The sequence below is a fragment of the Salmo salar genome, chromosome ssa16, assembly GCF_905237065.1.
Source record: "Salmo salar chromosome ssa16, Ssal_v3.1, whole genome shotgun sequence".
Taxonomy (NCBI): domain Eukaryota; kingdom Metazoa; phylum Chordata; class Actinopteri; order Salmoniformes; family Salmonidae; genus Salmo; species Salmo salar.
This window is the reverse complement of record NC_059457.1, coordinates 77,445,002-77,465,895: the sequence shown is the minus strand read 5'-3', so window position 1 is coordinate 77,465,895 and position 20,894 is coordinate 77,445,002. Positions and strand designations below refer to the sequence as shown.

Sequence of the window (20,894 nt, the reverse complement as noted above, 5' to 3'; positions counted from 1 at the left end):
ATCACCATAAGGAGACCATATGCTATTTGTTGACTTTGTATATGTCCAACTCCAAACACACATTTCTCACCTATGCCATGGGTTCCCAAATGATTTCAATCAGGCCCCCCTTCCAGCATTGGAGAACACCCCCCCCCCCAGGACCGAGATTGGGAAACCCTGCTCTAATGTACACAATAATTGACATGACAAGAGGGATACTGATGATGCACTACCCCACTACCCAACCTACCACTCACACGTCCCACAGTTTGGGAACCACTGGCCTATGCAAAGGTGACTCGATAGATAAATGTAGTAATAGTGGACGGTTGGTCTGGGTCGTGTGAGTCTGACTAGAATCGTATCATTTTTTTTCCATTGGGCGGCAGTACGTCTATCTTTAAACTTGAGAACTGCATTGCCTACCGGTCCACATAGTGACTGCGGTCTAGCGAGGGCGGGGAAATGAATCTGGTGTCTGGAAATGCACCACTAAGTGCAAATTAACTGCAAGGAAAATACTATTCAGACCTGTATTTCTAGTTTCATATTTGGACTGTATGCGCATCTGTTTTCTCCATCCAAGGAATTTTTCCCCCAGTGAGTCTGTTGGTGCACGAGGACTCTGCGCGGGCTCTTGGACTTGGAGGACGGATCCATCAAGCTCGGATTGTGAGTGTTCGCATAGCGGTACACTGAAGGAAAACCTAATCGGACGTGGTATTACAGAATACTTGTGAAATATAGCCTACATAATAGATAGCTCTCTGCCGTGCTGCAACCTGTGAGGACCGCACGAGTTTTTTGGGTGCAGAAATGGTGTGTTTCGCAGCGGAGAGGTTTGGGTGACTATTTATAACCAAGGATCGGCAGTCTGGAATGTTTGATTTTCTCCTTCATTATAGGTCAACCTTTTTCTCCTGTCATAGTAGATTTTCCCACCGCCGTCGGTCTCAATATTATTTTCAAGTGACCATCTGCACCTTTTTTATTCGGCACTGAAAAAAACAGATGATATGCATATGTTCTTTGGATTAGACCTCCCTGTGGACAACTTGGCTTTTGCGTGAATGGGATAGCTGTGTATTAGGCATATTGTTCAACGACCGTTGTATAAGGAGACGAGGCGTGTTATTAGCATTAGCCTACACCGGCATTGTGATGGTGAGCTTTTATGATCTGAACTGACAGTGGAATAGGATCATTTTGGAAACTGCTTGTGGGTAAGTTCATATGTTTTATTGTCAGTGCAGCGATATAAAGTTTCTTGATTAAAACATGTAAATGTACTCAATGCAACATATTGGTTCTATGGTCAGGAGGCTCTTCTACCTTTTTACCATGAAAAACATTCAGATTTTTTGTGAAACCTGAATGTTATATGTAGCAATTTGAATGAGCTCCTTCCATAGTAGCTGTGCCTTTAGTCTCTCGAGTTCTCCACCTCGCAGCAGTTTATGTGCATTGTAAGGATTTTTCGTTTCTACAGCTCGTTACGCACAGATTCGTATGCGTTGGGCACTAGAGCACTCTTTGGGGATGTTTGAAATTGTGTAATGTTCATTGCGCATAGGCTACATTTCGCTGCTTGATAAGCCTACTGTAATAGGCTACATTTCGCTGCTTGATAAGCCTACTGTAATAGGCTACATTTCGCTGCTTGATAAGCCTACTGTAATAGGCTACATTTCGCTGCTTGATAAGCCTACTGTAATAGGCTACATTTCGCTGCTTGATAAGCCTACTGTAATTGATTTGAACGTTATTTATATCTGTTAAAAGTTGTAACTCAGTGAAAATAAATGTGCACTGCAGCAATGGCACATTATTGCTGAAAAATAGAAAGATTTTATGGCAAGAGTGAAACAATCATGTCTCTGATCATAAACGTGTGTGCGTGCATATATGTGTGTGTGCGTTCGCGTTAGTGCGTGCTTGTGTGTGTCCATGATGGAGAATGTAGACTCATTATATGCAAACCGTTAGCTGTAGTTGTGTTACCTTTAATACATTTTACAAATAGGATATTTCAACAGATAGGGAATTTAAGATATAGCCTGTTTAGACTATGGCGTAACGGCAGGTTGCAAAGTTGTGTGGCGTTGGAAAGATGCGTGTGCGCATCCTCAGCTGCAGATGGTGAACTAAATCCCCAAATCATTGGAAGACGCGCGCGGCATTGATCTGTTCGTTCATGTGAAGTGTGCGAGTAGGTCACCAGTGAATTCCACCTTGAAATGAAAGTGACTGACACATAGCTCAGGAAAATTACGATTTGGATTTTGGATTAACCACTAAACCACTAGGTTTTAGCCACTGTGCCGTCAATGTATATGGGCCGGTGAAGGGATCATGGATGCACAGTTTCTCTCACATCCCAGACCCCCCAAATATGACAAGGTCGACATAAGCAACATTCAAGTGCTGTTTAACCCGTGGTGCTGAAATGACAGCTCCCAGAGAGTCGACAGATTGAAGAGAAGAGTATTAGCCTGGGGTGTAATCATTAGTCCAAACCGTTGCAAACAGTTTGGACTAAAGCAAGAGTTTCTATTGGACAAATCCAGGCAGGTCCCTCCCCGTTTCGTTCCGTTTGGTTCGGTTTGGTTCCTAGTGAATACACCCCTGCATGTGTAGGTTACAACACAGATGTCTGCCTCAAGCAGACCTACTGCACCAAAACGGTCAAATTCACTTTATTTGGCTGGACATGCAATTTTTCTCTAGCTAGCCTATATCGTGTGCATTCAAGATGTATGCCAAGTGTATATTGAAACCCGATCATCAATACAGGACCAAGGGAGAGAAATGAAGTTGCTCAAGGCAGACAGGACAAAACGATTTTCAATGCGTCTCCTGCTGCTTTCACTCAATTCCTTTGGGTTGATTCAAACACACCAACAACGTTGCAGAAGACATGCTTCTTAACCCGCTGGCCATACACTGGTTGAATAAACGTTGTTTCCAAGTCGTTTCAATGAAATTACGTTGAACCAACATGGAATAGACATTTCATTGAAGTCTGTGCCCAGTGGGAAGGAAGGCCCGGTGGTCAGATATTGAGCTGGCTTGAATGCTTCACACAGTCATTGATATAGAGATTTGACAATATAGACGCTCGTCAGATTTGAATGATTCATCCATTTCAATTCAATTCCTGCATTAGTTGCATTTTGTTACATTAACACCCACATCATTCAAATATAATGTGTATTTTTAATACTGTATGTCCAGTAATGACACAATAAGCATCCAAATGTATGATTTGAAGGACCACAAGACAGCACCGGAGATTTCCGGGCTCATTATCACATTGGTTGCATGCATGCATTCTGGTTAGCATCTGCATATGTTCAGGGGAGCCATCATAACCACTGATCTCCTCCTTGATTGATACTTTTCATTTTGAAGGAGCTGTAACCGAGGCTCCACCCCCAACCTGCAGTCAAGTGGCAGAGAGAGAGTCAAAGGCTTTCAAATGATGTTCATTAATGTTGTGGGAAATAAGGGTGTCTGGCTATGGAACATTGGCTCAGTGCTGAGGAGTGATTGGAACAATTGGTTAGGATTTGTGAGGGAGGCACTGAGGGAAGGGGCGCCTTTATCGTTGTTATTAGATTACATTAATAAGACTCTGATGGAAATGAAAGAACACTGGCTTTGAGGGGAGAAGAAATGAGAGAAGGAGAGAGAGAAGGGGGAGAGAGAGGGAGCTAGGGAGGGTGAGAGATGGAGGGATTGAGAGGAGGGATGGAGATAGAGAGAAAGAAAGAATGTGAGAAAAGAGAGAGAGACGGAGAGGGAGGGAGAGAGAGCGAGAGGGAGAGAGTGATGGAGAGAGAAGCCATAAAAATTGTCACCATGTCATTGGATTTAGGTTAAAAGTTGGGTAAAAAAAAAATCCCTTAAGGGGATTACTTTTTGCAAATCCAAGCAGTTTTCCACATTGTTTCAATATTTTCTGTGGTTTAAATGACTTGTAAACAATGTTGATTCAACCTGTTTTTGCACAGTGGGTTGTAAGCCTATAGAATACGCATTGTAAGCCATTAAAAACACTATTCACTGTAGGTACAAAAGTATGTGGACACCCCTTAAAATTTGTGGATTTGTCTATTTGAGGCACACCCGTTGCTGACAGGTGTATAAAATTGAGCACACAGCCATGCAATCTCAATAGACAAACATTGGCAGTAGAATGGCCTCACTGAAGAGCTGTGACTTTCAACTTGACTTTCAACTTGACTTCCAACAAAACAATTAGTCAAATTTCTGCCCTGTTATAGCTGCCAAGGTCAACTGTAAGGGCTGTTATTGTGAAGTGGAAACGTCTATGAGCAACAACGGCTCAGCCGCAAAGTGGTAGGCTACACATGCTCACAGAACGGGAGCATTGTCCTTGGTTGCAACACTCACTACCGAGATCCAAACTGCCTCTGGAAGCAACGTCAGCATAGTAACTGTTTGTCGGGAGCTTCATTAAAATGGGTTTCCATGGCTGAGCAAGCCTAAGATCACCATGCGCAAAGCCAAGTGTCGGCTGGAGTGGTGTAAAGCTCGCCGCAATTGGACTCTGGAGCACTGGAAATGCGTTCTATGGAGTGATGAATCACGCTTCACCATCTGGCAGTCCGACGGACGAATCTGGGTTTGGCAGTTGCCAGGAGAACCCTACCTGCCCCAATGCATAGTTCCAACTGTAAAGTTTGGTGGAGGAGGAATAATGGTCTGTGGCTGTTTTTCATGGTTCGGGCTAGGACCCTTAGTTTCAGTGAAGGGAAACCTTGCAATGACATTCTAGACTATTCTGTGCTTCCAACTTTGTGGCAACAGTTTGGGGAAGGCCCTTTCCTGTTTCAGCATGGCAATGCCCCCGTGCACAAAGCGAGGTCCATACAGAAATAGTTTATCGAGATCGGTGTGGAAGAACTTGACTGGCCTGCAAAGAGCCCTGATCTCAACCCCATCGGACACTTTTGGGGTGAATTGGAATGCCAACTGTGAGCCAGTCCTAATTATCACCTCACTAATGCTCTTGTGGCTGAGTGGAAGCAAGTCCCCGCAGCAATGTTCCAACATCTAGTGGAAAGCCTTCCCAGAAGAAATCTTGAAAGAAATCCAATTCCCTAGATGAGTTTTCAGCCTCTTTTCCACCCAAGTATTTAAAACAAATCCTAGATCCACATTAAAGCAATCAGAGGCTATTGATCTGACACTGAGCTATTTATTTTCACTGGCAGCATTTTCTCCATGTAAAGACATGTTTGATAGATCAGGTAGATTACTAGATGTCCAAGCATCAGTCACTGAGCCCATAGAACATCTAAGACAAGGCAGCTGTATGAATACCAAGTCACTGTTTCAGCCTGTCTGTACTGTCCCATTCATGCTGCTACAATTCATTAGAAATATCTTTCTGAGTAGCAGAGAGGGAACTAAAAGGAACCCTTGGAAATGGAAATCATCTAAACAGACTTTGTTGGAGGGATGTAGTCTTTATAAAAACACTTGTGCTTCAAAATAGGCCCCTCTATACAATTGTGGCCCTACAGCTCTCCACTGCTCTTCTCAAAGCCCTCTGTCTGATTATCATTCAGTGGAGGCCAACAGCAAAACACATTTTCTCTCTTATTTCTTTAGATCAGGCGATCTCAGATCGAGATAAAAAAAATACCATCTCTCTACAGAAATGAAGCTATCCAAGCTTCTATCTCTCTGTCAGGTAGGCAGTGTGAGTGTATGGTACACATCCAACCATGGAATCAGCAGCTTGACTTTATTTAGCCTTTGAGTGTTTTGGCAGCCCTATCATAACAGAGACAAGCTAATGTAGCTACATAAAAGTCGTAATGGAATCGTTTTCCAACTGTCTGTTTATATTGTAGCTCAGGAAACATATGGGGAACCTCCCAGAGGAACTGCTAGACGATGAAAAACTGGTCAATTGTTTCACACACTGAAATAAAGATTGAAGCGATGAAAGTGTAGTCCTACTCCCCACAGATGAAATTGCATTCTAAGGTGTAATCAATTTTTTTTCTTCCTTCTATCTATTTTTTTGAAAGCTTGAGGCAAGGAAAATAAAAAGCTGATGATTTGTCAGAGATAGAGCGTGCAGTCCAGGAGCTGGCCTGGATGATGGAATTATCATTTTCACCCCTTTTCTCCCAAAGCTGTATCCCTGCAATGTTTGCATGTGATCCTAAAGCAGTCTTAGAGGATGAAGACAATGTTTTTTTAATAGTTGGGAGATAGGCGTGTGAAAGGAGATGAAAATTGTCACGCGGGTAAAAAGCAAAATGGGCAATTTTTCCTTCAATTTCTCCCTTCTCCATTCGGAGCGCTGCTGACCCGTTCATGAAGACTCCGTAGTGACACACAGCGCATTACCGCAGAGATAAACCTTCCCTCACAACCTGCCTGCGTTTAAAATGAACAGAGACCTTGGATATGTTGTGCTGCCAGCTGAATGTCTCTCCACTACAGGAAGTAGAAGACAACATGCACCAACTCAGCGTTCCTGACCAATGATATATCCTCAAGAGCGAAGTGTCCAATTACACAGAGAGCATGTGTTCACATGCCGTTTCTTAAGACTCCTCATTCACAACACTGTGTTGTTAATTTCATGTATTTTTCACCCTAGGCTAGTCAATGACAAAGGGGAACACATTATTGTAGTTGTGTTGCTAAACAAATACCAGAGCTGTGGTCTAGATGTGAATGTCGTGTTATTTATGGGCCCTGTTTCTTTCCCAGAATGCTGCTGCTGTGTCAACTGCGAATTCGACTGCGAAGCCGTTCCTTGGCGAGAGCCAGCGTTCTCCATGGGCCCTCCACATATCCCCACGAACCCCAGCGAGAGTGGCCCTCAATAGGCCCTGATTTATTGGGCCACTTTATGAGAAGGGCCTGGGGAGTCGCCTCTCCTTGTCCTCCGATATTGAATCCCGCCTTGCTCACATGGAGTGTTTTTTCCCACATTGTTTGTCAATGCAGTAAATATGTGTTGTTCCTGTCGTGCTCTCCATGGTAACTAGACCCCTCCCTTCCAATCCTCCTTATCCTGTCAGTTTAGTCTTGATTGCTGGTGCTGGCTCCATTTCAGGACATGGGGCCACTCAGAGATGATACAATCAGAGCAGCAAACAGTAGGCAGAGGGGGTACTGATTGGAAGGAGGGAGCGATGGAGGGAGAGAGGGAGGCAGGGAGAGAGAGAGAAAGGGAGCGAGAGAGCGAAAGGGAGGGAGAGAGCGAAAGGGAGGGAGAGAGGGACAGAGGGAGAGGGAGAGGGGGAGATATATATATATATATATATATATATATACTGCTCAAAAAAATAAAGGGAACACTTAAACAACACATCCTAGATCTGAATGAACGAAATAATCTTATTAAATACTTTTTTCTTTACATAGTTGAATGTGCTGACAACAAAATCACACAAAAATAATCAATGGAAATCCAATTTATCAACCCATGGAGGTCTGGATTTGGAGTCACACTCAAAATTAAAGTGGAAAACCACACTACAGGCTGATCCAACTTTGATGTAATGTCCTTAAAACAAGTCAAAATGAGGCTCAGTAGTGTGTGTGGCCTCCACATGCCTGTATGACCTCCCTACAACGCCTGGGCATGCTCCTGATGAGGTGGCGGATGGTCTCCTGAGGGATCTCCTCCAAGATCTGGACTAAAGCATCCGCCAACTCCTGGACAGTCTGTGGTGCAACGTGGCGTTGGTGGATGGAGCGAGACATGATGTCCCAGATGTGCTCAATTGGATTCAGGTCTGGGGAACGGGCGGGCCAGTCCATAGCATCAATGCCTTCCTCTTGCAGGAACTGCTGACACACTCCAGCCACATGAGGTCTAGCATTGTCTTGCATTAGGAGGAACCCAGGGCCAACCGCACCAGCATATGGTCTCACAAGGGGTCTGAGGATCTCATCTCGCTACCTAATGCCAGTCAGGCTACCTCTGGCGAGCACATGGAGGGCTGTGCGGCTCCCCAAAGAAATGCCACCCCACACCATGACTGACCCACCGCCAAACCGGTCATGCTGGAGGATGTTGCAGGCAGCAGAACGTTCTCCTCGGCGTCTCCAGACTCTGTCACGTCTGTCACGTGCTCAGTGTGAACCTGCTTTCATCTGTGAAGAGCACAGGGCGCCAGTGGCGAATTTGCCAATCTTGGAGTTCTCTGGCAAATGCCAAACATCCTGCACGGTGTTGGGCTGTAAGCACAACCCCCACCTGTGGACGTCGGGCCCTCATACCACCTTCATGGAGTCTGTTTCTGACCATTTGAGCAGACACATGCACATTTGTGGCCTGCTGGAGGTCATTTTGCAGGGCTCTGGCAGTGCTTCTCCTGCTCCTCCTTGCACAAAGGCGGAGGTAGCGGTCCTGCTGCTGGGTTGTTGCCCTCCTACGGCCTCCTCCACGTCTCCTGATGTACTGGCCTGTCTCCTGGTCGCGCCTCCATGCTCTGGACACTACGCTGACAGACACAGCAAACCTTCTTGCCACAGCTCGCATTGATGTGCCATCCTTGATGAGCTGCACTACCTGAGCCACTTGTCTGGGTTGTAGACTCCGTCTCATGCTACCACTAGAGTGAAAGCACCGCCAGCATTCAAAAGTGACCAAAACATCAGCCAGGAAGCATAGGAACTGAGAAGTTGTCTGTGTTCCCTACCTGCAGAACCACTCCTTTATTGAGGGTGTCTTGCTAATTGCCTATAATTTCCACCTGTTGTCTATTCCATTTGCACAACAGCATGTGAAATTTATTGTCAATCAGTGTTGCTTCCTAAGTGGACAGTTTGATTTCACAGAAGTGTGATTGACTTGGAATTACATTGTGTTGTTTAAGTGTTCCCTTTATTTTTTTGAGCAGTGCATATATATATATATATATATATATGCCGGTCAGCAAATTCAGGTCTATAGTAACTCCAACACAGTTTTCCCTCCCCACTCCCTGGCTCTTTCAGCCCCAACACTTGTCTGGTTCTTCGGGTTGACTTTTCAGCAGACAAATTGACCTTTTTTTGCCTTGGGTTCCTACTGTGTCTTTTCCCTCTGTTTTCCATTGAGCGAGCCATTGAACCGGTTGTTAGGTGGCTGGAGTTCTAGTTCCGTGTTCCGCTCCCCCTGGGGCTATACCCTCTGAGACCATCATGTGACGCCCTTGTGGCTCTACAGTGTTTTGGCTTATTAAATGTGAACGTGAGGGCAGTGGTTCAGTAAGCCTCCAGTTTCAGGCATGCTTATCTTCATCCAGTTGAGGGAATGTAGGAATTGTTACGTGTGTGTATGTTGAGTAACAACCCTCCATTTATGTTTACATGTTAATAATGAAGACCAGTAAGTCCACTTTCCAGCCATGCTCAGAGGAAGCTGCGATTCTATCATGGGAAGCCTCACGATGTTACAGGATTATATAATGCATATATATTGGTATCATTCAGCAGAAAAGGTATCTGACAATAGAAATTAGCATTAGGAGCTATTGTACTCCTAGGAATGGGACCTATTCTTGTACTGTAGTACTGTAGCCAGCCAATTTTACAATTCACCGCCTCTCGCCCTATCCCTCCTCCTCCCACCACCCTAACACATGCAATCTACTGCAGTCATCAGTGTGCATATCCTTTGGAATAACAGTAGTAGAAGTCTGTTTCACAGTTCACCAGCTGCTGTGTTTCAGTTTCCTCCCCAGCAGACTGAGTTGATCCTACTGATGGATGATGGAGCAGTATACCAGCTCTAGAAGACAGCCTTATATCAATCATCCTGGCTTCCAGCTACTTCCTCCTTGGCCCTCGTCCCACCTACCTGCCTGCCTGTCAGCCATATCCCCCCCCCCTCTCCTTTAATGAGTGGAGTGGAGGGGTGGGTGTCTCCTCCCAACTAGATTGGCCCTCAGTAGGGAACAGTGTCAAGTCCCATTTGAGTGGGATGATTGGATCTGAAGAGGTTTCTCTTGGTGTCAAGTGTAGTGGATGGAGGGGACTTTGGATGGCGGGATAAAACGGAGACAGGTGACGGCTGCTGGATAGGTTGGTCTCTCTCCTTTTCTGGAAAAGTTTGCAGAACTCTGGAGAAATGAAGTGCTCTTGTACACTATAATATCTTTCTTTGTACTGTTGACGGAACTCAGTAGAAGTGATCTTATACAATATACTATATTTATTTGTACTGGTGACAAAAAGTTATCTTATACAATATGAGAAATAAAGTTATCTTATACAATATCATAGCTTTCTTTATACTGTTGACACAACTCAAGAGAAATTAAGTTCTCTTATACAGTATGATATCTTTGTGCCGTTGACAGAACTCAAGAGAAATGAAGTTCTCTCATACAGAATAATATCTTGGTACTGTTGACAGAACTCTGGAGAAATGAAGGTATCTTATACAATATAATATCTTTCTATGTACTGTTGACAGAACTCTGGAGAAATGAAGGTATCTTATACAATATAATATCTTTCTATATACTGTTGACAGAACTCAAGAGAAATGAAGGTATCTTATTCAATATAATATCTTTCTATGTACTGTTGACAGAACTCAAGAGAAATGAAGGTATCTTATTCAATATAATATCTTTCTATGTACTGTTGACAGAACTCAAGAGAAATGAAGGTATCTTATACAATATAATATCTTTCTATGTACTGTTGACAGAACTCAAGAGAAATGAAGGTATCTTATTCAATATAATATCTTTCTATGTACTGTTGACAGAACTCAAGAGAAATGAAGTGCTCCTTCCTATAGAATATAATATTATTATTTGTACTGTTGACAGAACTCAGGGGAAATGAAGTTCTCTTATACAATATAATATCTTTCTATGGACAATTCTATATGAATTAACATACTTGTTTAGTGTCGTGAGCTCTCTTGTTAAAGTTCATGGAAACTGTGATTTTGGGGTTGTAAACTATGTCTGAACAGCTCTGTCATTTCCATGTCAAAGGGTTGAGCTGAGTCTTGCTCAGCAAGGGGAAAGAATGGGCCATAAAGCCTAATGCGTTGCCTGAATAATGCAGGTGTGCAATTTCAATAGTGTGGCAGCGAGCGAGCGGTCTGAGCTGTACTGTGTGTTTGGAGGAGAGATTTGAGATGGATGGTTTATCTTTTATTAAACATGCGGTCGGTGTGGAGGGGAGGCTACAGTACTGACAGAAGCTCTGCTCTCCCCTCACTCCTCTTCTCCTGGGGATGATTTATCCCCGCCTCCCTTTCCTCTCTCTTGTCCTCAGCAGCCTCCGTTTTCATCCTCAGGACGGGGCTACAGCCGGGCTCTCCCCTGGACCCCTGAGCCCCCTCACCCGCCACGGCCTATCCAATAAGAAGACTTCATTAGTTTTATCTTTATTTCCCTGCCGCTCGGCTCTGGCTGGGCCGAGCTGGCATACAGAGGGCGTTAGCAGGCAGGTCAGAGATCTGAGGGGGATTGAACAGGAGTCCTCCAGGTCCTGTTTTCTCAGGTTTTATTGAGCTGAAACGATTGGTAGAGCAGAGCAGAGAAGTAGCAGAGGTTGATAAGGATGGGGGGGGGTGAATCTGTAGTGAATTGGATTTCAAATTAGGGCTATGTGGTGTGTGTGCTGTGTTGCTGATGATGTATAGCTATCTCCTGTCACCTCCAAAGTGAATATCGGTACTGACTGAGCACTGCTGCCTTCCTGGAAGCTTTTTGGAGAGGTGAGTTTGTAACGGGTAATGCTTGAGATCTAGCATCATTGCCATGCATTTAATCACTGTAGCATTGAGATACATTATGAAATTAAAACTTCATCCATGTTGACTTTAAAAGCTTCTTAGCTTGAACCAAGGAAAATTACAACCACTAAGGGCAATGAATTGCCAATGATTAAGTGTATATAAAACTTTATTTTAGACTTCGCTGAAACAGCAGAGAGTAAGTCTTGTTCTTGTCAGGTGGGAACAGGGGACTTGTTACAGACATCACTCTCACTGTTATTTCAGAAGTGGACAAATCGGGTCAGATTGCTCTGTGTCTTTTCCCCACAAGAGAAAATAGCAAGCTGCCTGTAAATTGTTCTCTCCCCATTCTCTCTGTGATTCACTCAAAATAAAGTCTCCCCCTGTCCTGGCCACGTGACCAGCAGTTCTCATATTGTCAGAATACAGGCCTTCACCTCTGCATCAAGTCTATTTAATTGGACATCCACTTCCCTATTAACGAAAGCAGCAATAGTACTCCTTGCCTGGCACACAAAGCGCTTATGGGAAATGAAGTCCTTATTGCCTCATGAGGTGGCCATTTTGGGGTCCACTCCACTGATTGTGTCACACAGGACTTCTCTAGGTGATTCATCTAAATAAGCTGAGGGGCCATTTTTGGGAAGCTGTAGCAGGTGGTGTTAGAACAGTGCTCTGCACCTCCTGCTTATTAACCCTGAACCCCAATGGCCGGGAGACTTGAGCCCACTGGCTCACAGTTGCATCACTCTCTCTGGCTTCACAGAAGAATACAAATCATTCAAATCATTCACCAACTAGAGAACTTTTCCCCACTCTGCAGGATTCAATTGGAGAGACAGAGTAGAAGTGGAAACAACTATATCATTTTCTATTTTGACACCATGTAGAAGGAAATTGGCTGTGATTTTTAAATTGGTTAACTTGACTCTATTAGAACATGTCACTCATAGAAGCGGTAGCAAAAATGTGTTATTTCACCATTTTCAGGTAAAATACAATACCTTGCACCTCATGAGAAATTTCAATCTCAAGTATTGACCCACCTGTGGTGCCTTCGCTTTCTGCAAAGGATTCAAGTTTTCAACAAGGTGTCACACTAGTTAAGTGCAGTGGTAGAGAATGGCGCCAGCCACAAAGAGGCATTGTACTCTATTTCATGCTGTTTCGTGCTGTTTCCGGCCCGTGGTGGAACTGGAAGCCCTGGGACCTACACTATAACAGCATGCACAGCTTTTCAGGTCCACAGTCTAGCTGATTTCACTCCTGGGGTCTGATTTCTACATGGGAACCCAGGTGTGTGCACCGCCCAGCCAATCAGCGATATTCATTATAGTGATTGCCAGGGAGGAACTAAGCAGGGCTGTTGAACTCAAGGGCGTTAGTGAGTTGTGCTCCCCAGCAATACAGACTCATAACTATACCTATAAGTTGCAGTCCTTAGATCGATCAGTAGTTACCCTGGACACAGCACTAAGCCTGGAATTTGTCCATTTAACCCTTTAGAATCTAAGCCCTGTCTAAGCCGGGGGGGCTAACTTATTTAATAGTTTTAGTTTGGCATTACTGTTGTTAATTAACCAATACAAACGCATTGAATAACAGATTCACTACATAGAACAACAAATCCGATTTTCAGGATGTCTCATGGTCTGACAAACACCACTCCAGCTCTGCCACCTTTCACTGCAGATGCGGAAGGGCAATATCGGCAGATGCAGTGGATTGAGAGGCAGCCCATGCAACAAAAAAAACGAATACTGAATCTCTAGCTTAAACAGGCGTATTTTGATGGTGACTTTTTCAATTATGTTAATTCGATTTCCACAGGGGCGAGGCAATTGTAGGCCAAGGGTTAAAGTGGGTTCAGGGAGAGAGTGTGTACAGTATGTACAGTTCATTGAACAGCTTGAATTGGGAATAGTTAATAATGTATGTCCTTTAGGAAGTTACTGACAGCATACAGACAAACTCTCTCTCTCTTTCTCTCTCTCTCTCTTTCTCTCTCTCTCACTTGCTCTCCTCTCTCCCCCTCTCTCTCTCCCCCTCTCTGATGGTGGATGGGGGGATCAGATCATCTGAAATGGAATAATTTGGGTTGCAAAATTCTGGGAACGTTGAATAAATTCTATGGTTTTGACGAAATCCCAGTTGGAGGATCCCTGGAATCAGGCAGGAATAAGCAGGAAATCTGGTATCCTCCAACCAGGATTTCTAGAAAAACAGGGAATGTATTGAACATTGCAAGAATTTTGCAACCCTAGGAATAATTCTGTGTGCAGAGCCGGGCTTTACGTGTGTGGATGTAGGTGTGTTGAGGGTATAAGTGATTGCAACTGTTTCTCACAAATAGAAATGTTAATAACTTGCAAAGGCAGCAGGCAGATAAGGTTTTTACCTCCGCTCCTCTACGGAGAGAGGGGGACGAGGAGATGGAGAAAAGAGGAAGGGAGGGAGGAGAGAGGGAGGGTTTGTTAGAAGACACATTATTCTGTGCTGGTGCTCCTCTAGTAAGAGGCACTAGTGAGAAAGGGCCCTTCTCTGGCAGAACCTTCAAGACAGTAATTGAATTTGGTTGAATCCAGCGGGGGATAAATACACGGACTAATAGACAGAGACTAAGAGACAAGGAGGTAGGGGGATGAGGAAAAACAACTGGACAACAACTGCAGTCGACAGTTGATTCTAAGGAGCTTCCTCCTTTAGCAGACCCTGCTAATTCAATGGTTATGGACCATCAGTGAGTTGCTTGTTTGCTTGCGTCATGGATCGCTGCAGCAAGGGGGTAGTAGGCTACACTGCACTACAACACGGAGCTCATGTCAATTCTCATGCTCCCCTCCCACACTGTGGGCTGTGTAAATAGCTAGCACTTGATTCTCTCCTCTCAGTATTGGGGAAAACACACTCTGAAATAACAAGAGGTTGATATTCACATATTATCTAGGATCCACTTGAAATCACTGATTATGAGAATTATGATGGTAAATGTTTTATACAAACATGAGTAGCACTTAATTTTATGGCACATAGTTTCCCAGCTGTTTAATAAACAATGGCATGGTAAATGGTCATTACACAGTAATAACCTAGGAATGACTGTTTTAGCGACCTATTCACAATTAAACAGACCTATCTATGTATCACGGAACAACTAAATATCCGCCTTGCATTTTCAATCCAAACCGTTGCTACAGTAGTGAGCTTGCAGTTCCAGAAACGTATTATGGTAATATTTTGAATTCTGTCATATGTTTAATCCTATAATCCCTTATTTATTCTGTTTTTGATATACTCTGGACTATGATCAGTCTGCTGCAATAGCACCTGCAGACAACTTGTTCGCTCATCAGTAACGATGCACTGAGGTAGACAAATACACCTCTATTGTTATTCAGGGATATTATTCAATATCACCAACTTCAAGTACCTCCTATCGCGTTGAACACCATGTATCTTCATCTTCTTTTTTTAAATATTTTGTATTTATTTCATGTTTATTTAACTAAGCAAGTCAGTAAGAACAAATTCTTACTTACAATGACGTCCTACCAAAAGGCAAAATGCCTCCTGCGGGCTGGGATTAAAATTTGTAAAATAAAATAAAATATAGGACAAAACACACATCACGACAAGAGCGACACCACACCACTACATAAAGAGAGACCTAAGACAACAACACAGCATAGCAGCAACACATGACAACAACATGGTAGCAACACAACATGGCAGCAGCACAACATGGTAGCAGCACAAAACATGTACAAACATTATTGGGCGCAGACAACAGCACAAAGGGCAAGAAGGTAGAGACAACAATACATCATGTGAAGCAGCCACAACTGTCAGTAAGAGTGTCCATGATTGGGTCTTTGAAATGGCAACATCATGTACATGCCATGCACTGGCGCCCAATCACAGTTATCACAGGAAGCTAGTAATCCTAGGCGAACGTGTCTATTTAATCATTGTGTGCTCTGTTTGTAAGAGAGGGACCACATCGAGAGTATCTTTGGTGGTAATGTTTGTAGCAACACGAGAGAACGCTAATTAAAATGATAAAATTTGGGTGTATTTTTATCGTTTTAGTGTAGTGAGGGGGAGACTTGTGAAGCGTCGTTAGCCAACTAGCGCCCGGCGCTACAATGGCCCTTTCATAGCAGGGTGGTTTGTGGTGGTGTCGTCATCCTTGGCTGCAGTCTAATCTGGAACTGACACACTAACACTGTCTCCTCAGGCTTATTGTGGTTTACCGGGTTCCTCCCTCCAGATTCTGTGTTGTGATTCTGTGTTGTGTCTTTGTCGGGTACTAAATGTTAACGTGAAGTTTTTAAACATTGGAAGCTACCACATGTCAATTGAATTGACAGGCATTGAAATGAGGGAGCTTGCCTCGTGAGATTATTGGCAGTCTTTGGGCAGCTTCTTTATTGGTTGCTAGATCATACAACCACCCCCAAAACAGTGGCCTAACACCCAGAGGAATTCAGATTAGAATTGATTATGTGAAGGATTAGGGAGCGGGTGAAGTTAACATGTTAGTTGTGTGTGTAGGCAGCTGCAGAACATGATATCAAATATTTGTTTTCCCCGTTTTGATCTATGATCCAGATGAGTAAATGATGATTAAATTATTTGCACGTGGCATAATCTGAATGCCACATCTCATTCAAAACAACAGCTGTTTTTACACAGGCAGCCCAATTTTCATATTTTTTCAACTAATTTGTATTTTGACCATTCACATCTGATCTTTTCACCTCAGATCTTTTTCAGATCTGATCTGAGTAGTCAAAAAAGCCTTTTTTGTCCAGGCCTTAAAAGTTTTTTTGTAGGGTCCTGTGCAGTTGTAAATCAAACAAATACATGTGTGAATTTCAACTTATTTTAGAAGAAATAGAAAATCGTGCAAGGGTGCCTTCTACTTCTACTATCTTGTGTAATCCACCTTCAATATGGTGATTGAATGTAAATATTTTACTCATGACCTTTTACCTGGTGTGTTCCTTTCGGTACAACTAACTATGTTCTTGATTTGACACATAGCCTTACAATAGGCCTACATACATACAGTGCCTCCAGAAAGTATTCAGACCCCTGGACTTTTTCCACATTTTGTTACGTTACAACTTAAACAAAAATTGATTAAAAAAAATAAAAAAACTCTGAAATCTACACACAATACCCCATAATGACAAAGCAAAAACAGGTTTTTAGACATTTTTGCAAATGTGTTAAAAGTAAAAAACATAAATACCTTATTTACATAAGTATTCAGACCCTTTGCTATGAGACTTAAAATTGAGCTCAGGTGTATCCTGTTTCCATTGATCATCCTTGAGGTGTTTCTACAACTTGATTGGAGTCCACCTGTGGTAAATTCCATTGATTGGACATGATTTGGAAAGGCACACGCTTGTCTATATAACGTCCCACAGTTGACAGTGAATGTCAGAGCTAAAACCAAGCCATGAGGTCGAAGGATTGTTCGTAGAGCTCCGAGACAAGATTGTGTCTAGGCACAGATCTGGGGAAGGGTACCAAAACACTTCTGCATTGAAGTTCCCCTAGAACACAGTGGCCTCCATTATTCTTAAATGGAAGAAGTTTGGAACCACCAAGACTCTTCCTAAAGCTGCCCGCCCGACCAAACTGAGCAATCAGGGGAGAAGGACCTTGGTCAGGAAGTGACCAAGAACCCGATGGTCACTGTGACAGAGCTCTAGAGTTCCTCTGTGGAGATGGGAGAACTTTCCAGAAGGACAACCATCTCTGCAGCACTCCACCAATCAGGGCTTTATGGTAGACTGGCCAAACGTAAGCCACTCCTCAGTAAAAGGCACATGACAGCCCACTTGGTGAGTGCAAAAAGGAACCTAAAGACTTTCAGACCATGAGAAACAAGATTCTCTGGTCTGATGAAACCAAGATTAAACTCTTGGCCTGAATGCCAAGCGTCATGTCTGGAGGAAACCTAGCACCATCCCTACGGTGATGCATGGTGGTGCCAGCATAATACTGTGGGGATGTTTATCAGCGGCAGGGACTGGGAGACTATTCCGGATCGAGGCAAAGATGAACAGAGAAAAGTACAGAGAGATCCTTTATGAAAACCTGCTCCAGAGCGCTCAGGACCTCAGACTGGGGCGACAGTTCACCTTCCAACAGGACAACAACCCTATGCACACAGCCAAGACAACGCAGGAGTGGCTTCGGGATAAATCTCTGAATGTCCTTGAGTGGCCCAGCCAGAGCCCGGACTTGAACCCGATCTAACATTTCTGGAGAGACCTGAAAATAGCTGTGCAGCAATCTGCAGAGAAGAATGGGAGAAACTCCCCAAATACAGGTGTGCCAAGCTTGTACCGTCATACCCAAGAAGATTGGAGGCCGTAATCGCTGCAAAAGGTGCTTCTACAAAGTACTGAGTAAAGGGCCTGAATACTAACACTACCGTTCAAAAGTTTGGGGTCACTTAGAAATGTCCTTGCTTTTGAAAGAAAAGCACATTTTTATCCATTAAAATAACATCAAATTGATCAGAAATACAGTGTAGACATTGGTAACGTTGTAAATAACTATTGAAGTTGCAAACGGCTGATTTTTAATGGCACATCTACATAAGTGTACAGAAGCCCATTATCAGCAGCAATCGCTCCTGTGTTCCAATGGCACATTGTGTTAGCTAATCCAAGTTTATTTGCCTAGATGGCCAGCATCCCAGAGTCGCCTCTTCGCTGTTGACGTTGAGACTGGTGTTTTGCGGGTACTATTTAATGAAGCTGCCAGTTGAGGACATGTGAGGTGCCTGTTTCTCAAACTAGACACTCTAATGTACTTGTCCTCTTGCTCTGTTGCGCACCGGGGCCTCCCACTCCTCTTTTTATTCTGGTTAGAGCAAGTTTGCGCTGTTCTGTGAAGGGAGTAGTACACAGCGTTGTACGAGATCTTCAATTTATCGGCAATTTCTCACATGGAATAGCCTTAATTTCTCTGAACAAGAATAGACTGGCGAGTTTCATAAGAAAGTTCTTTGTTTCTAGCCATTTTGAGCCTGTAATCGAACCCACAAATGCTGATGCTCCAGATACCTAACTAGTCTAAAGAAGGTCAGTTTTATTGCTTCTTTAATCAGGACAACAGTTTTCAGCTGTGCTAACATAATTGCAAAAGGGTTTTCTAATGATCAATTAGCCTTTTAAAATTATAAACTTGGATTAGCAAACACAACGTGCCATTGGAACACAGAAGTGATGGTTGCTGATAATGGGCCTCTGTACACCTAAAAAATCTGCCAATTCCAGCTACAATAGTAATTTACAAAATTAACAATGTCTACGTTGTATTTCTGATCAATTTGAAGTTATTTTAATGGACAAAAACAAGGACATTTCTAAGTGACCCCAAACCTTACAACGTCGAATTAAAATGTATTTTTGGGGGTTTGTATCATTTGATTTACACAATATGCCTACTACTTTGAAGATGGAAAATATGTTTTATTGTGAAACAAACAAGAAATAAGACAAAAAAAAACAGAAAACTTGAGTGTGCATAACTATTCACCCCCCAAGTCAATACTTTGTAAAGCCACCTTTTGCAGCAATTACAGCTGCAAGTCTCTTGGGGTATGTCTCTATAAGCTGGACACATCTAGCCACTTGGATTTTTGCCCATTCTTCAAGGCAAAACTGCTTCAGCTCCTTCAAGTTAGATGGGTTCCGCTGGTGTACAGCAATCTTTAAGTCATACCACAGATTCTCAATTGGATTGAGGTCTGGGCTTTGACTAGGCCATTCCAACACATTTAAATGTTTTCCCTTAAACCACTCGAGTGTTGCTTTAGCAGTATGCTTAGGGTCATTGTCCTGCTGGAAGGTGAACCTCCATCCCAGTCTCAAATCTCTGGAAGACTGAAACAGGTTTCCCTCAAGAATTTCCCTTTATTTAGTACCATCCATCATTCCTTCAATTCTGACCAGTTTCCAAGTCCCTGCCGATGAAAAACATCCCCACAGCATGATGCTGCCACCACCATGCTTCACTGTGGGCATGGTGTTCTCGGGGTGATGAGAGGTGTTGGGTTTGCGCCAGACATAGCGTTTTCCTTGATGGCCAAAAAGCTACATTTTAGTCTCATCTGACCAGAGTACTTTCTTCCATATGTTTGGTGAGTCTCCCACATGCCTTTTGGCGAACACCAAACGTGTTTGCTCATTTTTTTCTTTAAGCAATGGCTTTCTTCTGGCCACTCTTCCATAAAGCCCAGCTCTATGGAGTGTACAGCTTAAAGTGGTCCTATGGACAGATACTCCAATCTCCGCTGTGGAGCTTTGCAGCTCCTTCAGGGCTGTCTTTGGTCTCTTTGTTACCTCTCTGATTAATGCCCTCCTTGCCTGGTCCGTGAGTTTTGGTGGGCGGCCCTCTCTCGGCAGGTTTGTTGTGGTGCCATATTCTTTCCATTTTTTAATAATGGATCTAAAGGTGCTCCGTGGGATGTTCAAAGTTTCGGATATTTTTTTATAACCTGACCCTGATCTGTACTTCTTCACAACTTTGTCCCTGACCTGTTTGGAGAGCTCCTTGGTCTTCATGGTGCCGCTTGCTTGCTGGTGCCCCTTGCTTAGTGGTGTTGCAGACTCTGGGGCCTTTCAGAACAGGTGTATATATACTGAGCTCATGTGACAGATCATGTGACACTTAGATTGCACACAGGTGGACTTTATTTAACTAATTATGTGACTTCTGAAGGTAATTGGTTGCACCAGATCTTATTTAGGGGCTTCATAGCAAAGGGGGTGAATACATATGCATGCACCACTTTTCCGTTTTTAATTTTTAATTTATTTTCTGAAACAAGTTATTTTTTTCATTTCACTTCACCGAATTGGACTATTTTGTATATGTCCATTACATGAAAACCAGATAAAAACTATTTAAATTACAGGTTGTATTGCAACAAAATAGGAAAAACGCCAAGGGGAATGAATACTTTTGCAAGGCACTGTAAATGTGATATTTCAGTTTATTTTATTTTATTATAATTTACAACAATTTCTTAAAACCAGTTTTTTCTTTGTCATTATGGGGTATTGTGTGTAGATTGATGATGGGAAAAAACAATTTAATCAATTTTAGAATAAAGCTGTAACCAAACAAAATG

The 20,894-nt window shown here is 43.2% G+C and overlaps 1 protein-coding gene across 2 annotated transcripts in view; it reads left to right on the top strand.

The window, feature by feature from the left end:
• Positions 1–403: 403 nt before the first annotated feature.
• LOC106574938 (interleukin-1 receptor accessory protein-like 1-B) overlaps positions 404–20,894 on the top strand; it is a 332,683-nt gene continuing 312,192 nt past the window's right edge. For both annotated transcript variants that reach the window (XM_045697956.1, XM_045697955.1), the window contains exon 1: positions 404–1,205. The gene's annotated coding sequence lies outside the window, so the exon portion shown is untranslated. The remainder of the gene's footprint in view (positions 1,206–20,894) is intronic.